Raw genomic sequence first — 8,255 nt, forward strand, 5'->3', positions numbered from 1 at the left:
ATACAGTCCGTAGGGTTGCAAAGAGTCGGTCACAACTGAAGCGGCTGAGCATGCCCACACACTACTGGCATTTATCACTGGGAGCCAGCCATGCTAAACATCCTGCTAAGGCCATTAGTCCCACTGATGAGGAACCCTGACTGATTCAGAGTCTATGTGATTGTTTCTTCTTACAAAAGTGTAGGTAAATCCACTTTAAGTTTTGAAGTTAGGGTAAATTGGCTTCTTTTGAGTTGAACGTTAAAACATTCAAGGGAAGTGAAAAATAGTTCATAATTTATACAGAGCTTCCCAAACAGGCATTTAAATACTGGGTGATTTTCTAAAGGAAACAGCTTTGCTGTGACTGGAGGATTTCTGGCATGCTTCTAATGCCTTCAGGCTCTAAAGATCTAAAACCATGATCACATTAAACACAGATGTCCTGTGAGCCAGAAAGGATTCTGTTGATAAAATTGTATGGCATAATTTTCTTGAGTTTCAGGGAAAACAAAGATTTTTTTCCTCAAGCCGTGGGTACCTGATTTTATTTGTCTGCTAGTGAGGATGGAAGGAATGTTTGGCAGTCAGACTGCAGCAGACTTCTTTAGGGCCCTTTCTGTACAGCCAGCTGCAGTTGTTTTTTTCAGTCCCCTGGGTCATCTAAGAACCTATGACTTAATTTTCAGGCATACCTTATTGCCTATGTTGTTTTTGTCATATCTGGGTACCATGTGCATTATAATTAACTTAATACTTTTTATCAACACGCTTTTTAAAACCTTGTTTGCACCCTAAGTAATTTCTGTGAAATGATGCTTTGATAAGTGATTTGTATTTTTCAAATATACTTTAAAATATATGCATAACTATTAAAAAATTTTTAAGTTCATCCATAAAGAAAGAAAGAAAGTATAGTCACTCAGTCGTGTCTGACTCTTTGTGACCCTGTGGACTACATGTAGCCCACCAGGCTCCTCTGTCCATGGGATTCTCCAGGCAAGAATACTGGAGTGGGTTGCCATTTCCTTCTCCAGGGGATCTTCCTGTCCCAGGGATCAAACCTGGGTCTCCCGAATTACAGGCAGATGCGTTACCCTCTGAGCCACCAGGGAACTTCATCCATATATTACCTTAAATCATCTTGAATAAGTGTAACCATAACCTATAACAAAAACAAAGAGGATTTTTAGAAATCCAGATTCTATATAGAAAAGAGGGATTAAAAGAGAATAAATAAACCCATATTTGTAAAATTGGTATGTGTAAGTTTATGATAGAGTTGACCTAAGCATGAGTGTGAATGCGTGAGTTTGTGTGTGTGTGTGTGTGTGTCTGTGGGTGTGCAGTCAATAATATCTAACAGTCACTGTGGTCTAATGTGGCATTCTGGTGTTCACTTCCAAATACTATTTATTTGGCTGCGTCGGGTTTTAGCTGTGGCCCACACCTTCGTTGTGTCATGCAGGATCTTTTCCGGGTGGCACATACATTATGGTTATGGCACAGGCTCAGTAGTTGTGGCTCACTGGCTTAGTTGCTCCGTGGCATGTGGGATCTTCGTTCCCCAATCAGGGATCGAACTCAAGTCCCCTGCATTGCCAAGCAGATTCTTTACCACAGGCTACAGGGAAGGCCCCCCAAATACATCTTAATAAGTAATTGGTGAAATAGGCAGCGTCACTGCAATGAATTACTATTGCTATAGCCAAACGCAAAGACAGTTGACGTATGGGTTACTATATTCCAGCTTATCTAGGGTGGATATACAATTTCTTTTAGGCTTTTGGAAACCTTTGAAACCGAGCCTGTGGCAGAGAGAAGGGAATAATTTTAATGCTTGGCCATGGAATTGAAGGTGAGGGAGGAGGGAAGTGAGAACATGAGAGGGACAAGGGAGAGTTAAACAGGGTTCATAGGTTGTATTGCCAGTGAAGGTGAGTGCCAGAGGCCCTGCATTTCCTGACTGACCTAAGAGTTCCCAGGAATGGAGACATGAAGTCCAAGTTCTTTTAAGCTTCATAGTCAAACTTGCATTCTATCCGCAGACCCACATTGGAGTGGTTTGCATGTGGCCAGAGACCCCCTCCACCAGATGTTAATAGAACTTAGACATTTCCTCTAGACTTTCAAACACATGGGTTCCTTCATCAGCTAAGCCTTTTTCTTTATCACTGAATACAATAATAGCTTCACATGTATGGAGGACCCTCAATGTGTCAGAATTTTCCTTAACTCAAAAGGAAGGATTCTATTTACAGGAAACTAGTGCCAGATCATTGTCAGGTTGACACTGTCCATAGATTTTATCAATTTATCTTGCTTCTTGCAAGGGCCAAGGGGTCAGGGATTCTCCCCTGCTTTGCTGAAAGTCTAAATACCAGGGCTTATTAGCACATAGAAGTCTCTTAATAAGCATCTGTTGAATAAATGTATGAACCGTAGGCTTTCCCAACTTCAGTGAAAAGCACTTCAAGGCAACTGAGAAGAAAATAAGAAAGCCTGGGTCCCAGACATTTATTGATGGAGAGGCTAGAAATCCATGACGGGTGGGTCAGGAGACTTTTCCATGGACTCTGCCACACAGGCCAGAGTGAACCCCATTATATGCACCACCATCCCCTGTGGCCATTCTTGCAGCCCCTTTCAGAAACTCAGAACTTTAGCCCAAGACTGCAGACACAGTGCCTTTGCTCTTGGTCTGACAGTTCCCACTTATTTAGAGAAATATTGTCTGATGTATGGGCTTCCCTGGTGGCTCAGCCGTAAAGAAGCCGCTTTCTATGCAGGAGACACAGGAGACATGGGTTCGATCCCTGGGTTGTGAAGATTCCCTGGAGGCAGGTATGGCAACCCACTCCAGTATTCTTGCCTGGAGAATCCCATGGACAGAGGAGCCTGGCAGGCTACAGTCTATAGGGTTGCACAGAGTCGGACACAATTGAAGTGACTTAGCATACACGTCTGATGTATACGGTTTGTCTGGCCTTCAATCTTCAATGGTCTTTGCGGTTTGCAAATTATAGTAATAACCGGCTATAAAGTCCTCGGACTCCCAAATGCCCTCGCTTTTGGCCCAGGCCCAGCCACAGCTTGGAAACCTAACTCTCTTACCCTGTCTTTCAGGAAGCTTACCCAGGGCTAGCGCTGTCCAATTTTTATTTTATTATTTCAGTTAAAGTAACTTTTAAAACATATCTCTAAGGGAGACAACCTCTCTAGCTTTGTAAGATTATTCCCTGTCCGAAAAAAAAATGTCCAAATCATAGAAAAAAGACGTTTGACAGATATCAAAATGTGGTGTATGGCTGGTTGATTTAGGGTTTAGAAAATAGATGTACCACATGGAAATCATGACTAGGACCCATTTCCCACAAAATTAGCCCGCAAACGTGGGTCAGTGTCATCCTTTGTGTGTGAGTGCCGGCCACTTCACTAGCCACACACAGGGCTTTTGAAGATTGACGGCGGGAGAGCAAGTCTTATCTCATCCGCGCACACCTACTGGGCGCCGGGCGTGCGGGCGGGATAAACACTAGCGGGGCGGTTAACCCGCCCAGCGGAGCGGGCGCGGTGGGGTCCGCGCCCTCCGGGAGCGCCCCCGGGGCGGGGTGAGGCAGGTGCGGGGCCCGCGGAGACGCCCAGAGCCCCGCCTGCCGGCCCGGGGGTTGGAAGAACGGCGTCCGGCTCCGCGCGGGGCCGGGGCGGGCGCGGGCAGGCGGCGAATCCCGCACTCCCTGGGGCCTGGCGGGCGGGCGGCCTCCTCCTAGTCCTCGAGCCGGGCGGGCATCTGCACCCACGCCCGCCGCCTCCCTCGCGCACCCCGAGCGCCCAGAGGCCGTCAGGGGGATTTGTCAGTGCGCCCTATATAGCTGCAGACAGCTGCCATCTGTTATGTTTAGTAACAAGCCCGCGCCGCTCCCCCTTCCTGGTGAATAAGCCTGCCTCGGTCTTTAGGCCAGGAAGTCCTTTTTTAACGACTCCCACTCCCTCTCGAGAGCAGGCTTTGCCCGTGCGGAGCCGCTGCGTCTTCAGCGCTGGATCCTCCTTTCTCCCCGCCTTCCGGCTCAGCGGCAGGAGGCCAGATTCACCGGCCTGGGCACACCGGCAGGTGATTCAGTGAAAAGGCTGAGAAGGCGCCTCTGTCCGTGGGTTCAGTGAAGAGAAAAATTTGGGATGTGTGCACCATTTTAATGCATCACATTTCAGTTCTGCAAATGCGAAGTGTAAATTGGGCTAGAATATGATTGTGAATCAGCCCAGACGTCATGATTAATTTATCACCGTGCTCCAGATACATCAGCTAAAATAATATAGTTTCAAAGTAAGGGTTCCTCCTGCCTTTGTGTCTGCTGATGAACTCTATAAAGAATACATCACTGGAGAAATAAAGAACTGAGATGCCAGTCTCTTCTTGTGTTGGCAAAGCATGAATGTGATTAAACATTTTCATCCAGATTTCTTCCACCATTTGAAACTGAATTGTCCCACTGACACTTTACATCAGCCTGTGTTCCACTCTCCTTGAGCTCCTAATAAACACTGAAGTGGAGATGAGCTTTTTCATCTTTCAGGCAACATTTGAGATGCCTAAAGTTCTGGTTCCCCAACTGACAGTTTGTTGGAATTTTCTGGGGCATTGCCACTCAAAGTATAGTCCAGGAAGCAGCTGCACAGCATCACTTGTAAGATCATTAGAAATGCAGAATCTCAGGCCCTAGCACAGACCTATAGAAAGGGAAAGTAAATTTTTAGCAAGACCTCCACATTGAAGTTTGAGAAGATCTGTTTTTTTTTTTTAAACCACAGATACCTTTGCTCAAACATCCACATGTGTTTAGTAAGCAGCCAAGGTGATTCCTATAAGTTGAGTAGCTAGATTTGAAGATCACTGGTCTCTAAAGTCTAAGGTTCAGGTGATTTTTATGTTTGTGACATCAGCCAAACTTTTAAATCAATAGAACTGTCTTTGAAAGTTTGATACAAGTGAGTTCATCTGTTTGGTCAATTTGAATGACAGAAACAAGAAGGTTTATCAATTATTTGGTCAAATAACAACACATGTATTGCTCCATTAAAGAAGCTCAAAATGAGGAAAGTGAATTTGCTCCTAATATAACTGGCTCATTCACTTCCAGATTGAGTGTAGGCATGAGAAAAATCTTTTGCTTGGCCATTAAAGCTGCTCCCTTCCCCACCCCTCATTCAAATGGTCTGAGTTTATTTATAACAGTACCTTTCATTCAGATGGACACAAAAGTCCTTTATGCTGATGCTCAGCACTTCTAGGGACCTGCTGGAGGACTAGGTTTAGTTCTGAACTTCACAATAAAAGAGGGATGTGGAGACCTTGGCAGAGGTTCAGAAGAAATTCCTAAAGGTTATTTTTAAAATTCACAGTGAATCTTCAAATTGTGCAGCATTAGTTAGAAAAAGGTCATCTGTTCATTGACATAAACAACGTGAAACGAGTCTTCACTGCAGCCTGAGAGATTTTCAGTTTCAGAGAAATAAATATTATAGGAATGCCTAGAGAAAAGAATGTCTCTGGAGCACAAGTTCTCCACCTTGGTTACACATTGCAGTCACCTGGGGAGGTTTTAAAAATCCCAGTGCCAATTATGCTGGGATCGTTGTGGGCAGGACCCAGGCGGCAGTATTTTTTAAAGCTCCCCAGGTGATTCTGATGTGCAGCTGAGAATGAGAACAATGCTTCCTTCTTCAACTGTAGTGTGAGTTGGCACCACCTGGGGATTTCATTAAACTGCAGATTCTGATTCAATAGGTCTGGGGTGCATGCTAAGTGACTTTAGTCATGTCAGACTCTGCAACACTATAGACTGTAGTCCATGGGATTCCCCAGGCAAGAATACTGGAGTGAATTACAATGCCCTCCTCCAGGGGATCTTCCCGACCTAGGGATGGAACCTGAGTCTTCTGTGTTTCTTGCATTGGCCACTCATGCCACCTGGGAAGCCCCTAGGTCTGGGGTGAGCCCAGGGCTTCTACAATTCTATCAAGTGCTCAGGTAATGTCCAAGCTTGGTGCCTGTGCCAGGCTTTGAGAAGCAAGAGGCCAGAGGCCTTTGAAACTAGACCAAACCCTCTCCTAGGAAAAGTCCATAATCTTATCTTTAGACCATCTCAAGGTCCCTGTGATTTTATGGTATTTGTCAACATGCAAAAGCAATAACTGCCAAGTGTCAAATAAACTGATAAAAAGAAAACCAGTATCAAGAACACTGCTTTTGGCTTAAGAATCCTCCTGCCAAAGCAGGAGACATGGGTTCGATCACTGGTCCTGGAAGATCCCACATGCTGAGGAACAACTAAGCCCATGCACCACAACTATTGATTGAATCTGTGCTCTGGAGCTCAGGAGCTGCAGCTGCTGAAGGCCCAATTCCCTAGAGCCCTGCTCTGCAACAAGAGAAGCCACAACGATTAGAAGCCTGAGCACTATAAGTAGTTCCCACTCACCACAACTAGAGAAAAGCCTGGGCACAGCCAAAGACCCAGCACAGCCAAAAAAAAAAACCAAAACATTGCTTTGCATGCAAATCTTTAACAGTGATCAGTATCTCCTTGAATGGAAAAGTAGCAACAGAACTTAAAGGACAGAAATGTTCCTGGTTTTCCTGAACAGCCTGAGCATACCTCTTTTCATGTTACTATTTCCTCAAGATGCCTTTGGTGGTAGCAGAGTTGTCATAATAGTATCTGGCCAAGTACAGGGGCAGCTAGGGGGCTGGCCTTGCTGTTGTCTGTGCTGGTAAGCTCTAGTCCAAAGTGGAACCATCCCAGAACCTAGAGGCTTCTCTGGGTATAGGAGAACCAGCCACTTTGTCAAGAGATCCTATCTTCAGGTGTCAACATGATGGGGCAAGCAAGTAAAGCAAAATTTTAAAGATGTAAATTCGTCTAAGTGATATTAAGTGCTAACCTAAATGGCAGTGCTTTATGTGTTCTATCTCATTTAGTCCTCTCAATAACCTTATGGACTGTTTACTATCATCATCCCTATTCACAAGGAAGACAACAGGGCTTGGAGCAGAGGAGACACTTGCCCGAGGTCACACGACTCAAAAACAGCAGAGGCGATATTGGAACCCACTCCTGCTTGACTCCAGAACCCCACCCTGAGTTCATCCAGGTGATAACAGATCTAGCTTGATGTTTGGAACTTTCTGCAGATATTTCTGCCACTAGAAGCAGTGTGTTCATGTTTTCCCTAGGCTGTGGACTAAATATTTTTTAAAAACAGCCTTTTAATTTTTTAATTAGCCTGGTTCCCCAAAGATAAAGCTCTTTAAAGGTCAGATGTTAACTTAATCCTCTTAGGGTTATCACTGAAAAAGATCAGCCGAATTGACCTTGACAAAAACCGCCTCAGAGGCCTGGGGACAGACAGGCTCTTCGATAGCAGTGAACACAGACAACCGCTGTTATGGGAAGGGGCATTTTCTTTGCCTTTGATAGCAGGCGGATTTGTTTTTCTTGACAAGACCCTGAGTAAAAAGACTTAATATCCATCTTCAATGTGAATTGAATCGTGTCCTACTGACATTAGATCCGCAGCCCCGGGGAACACCAGGCTGGCTGCTGAGGGGCTGCGTTAGGCCGACTCAATGACCACGAGAGGAAACAGAGCGTGACGGGAGCTGAATTCTGTCGCCAGAAAGGGTGGGCTCGTCACACGCTCCCTGGCCACCTCCGCCGCAGAGCCGCACCAAGGACACACGTCAGGAAAAGGCCTCCAGTCCAGATGACACTTTCCTAAGCACAGTTAGAGTTTCCAAGATGTCATACGAAAATGCAAATTTTGCCTGAGGAGAACAAAAATCTGCCAGCTTTAAAGCAAAGTGTTACTGTCCTGGGCCTGTCTAGAATAAAGATGGGGGCCTGCTGACTCTCCCCTGGGCCTGCCACCTCCCTGTGTGGCTGGAACAGGAACAGCGATGACTATCAGCTGGGTGGAGTCAAGGTCCCAGCCCGGCCGGTCAGAGTCTTTCCCTGGAATTTTAAAAACTAGAAGCAAGAAAGGACTCTCTGCCCTCCCAGTGACAATGGAGGAGGGATTGAGGCTTAGGAGCAGTCCTTTTGCCTCCCACAAGGAGAAACCTGGTCTGCCCAGCCCAGAGGATCAGAAAGGCCAGGGAGAGAGAGGTAGGAAGAGCGCTAGGGTGTTCCTGCAAGCCCTCTGCGTTCCTGACCAGCCACCATGTAATTGTGTAGCCACAGTTGCCCAATCTAGCTTGGTTAAGTTTCTATCGCTTG

This window comes from Cervus elaphus, chromosome 12 (assembly GCF_910594005.1).
Source record: "Cervus elaphus chromosome 12, mCerEla1.1, whole genome shotgun sequence".
NCBI classification, from domain to species: Eukaryota; Metazoa; Chordata; class Mammalia; order Artiodactyla; family Cervidae; genus Cervus; species Cervus elaphus.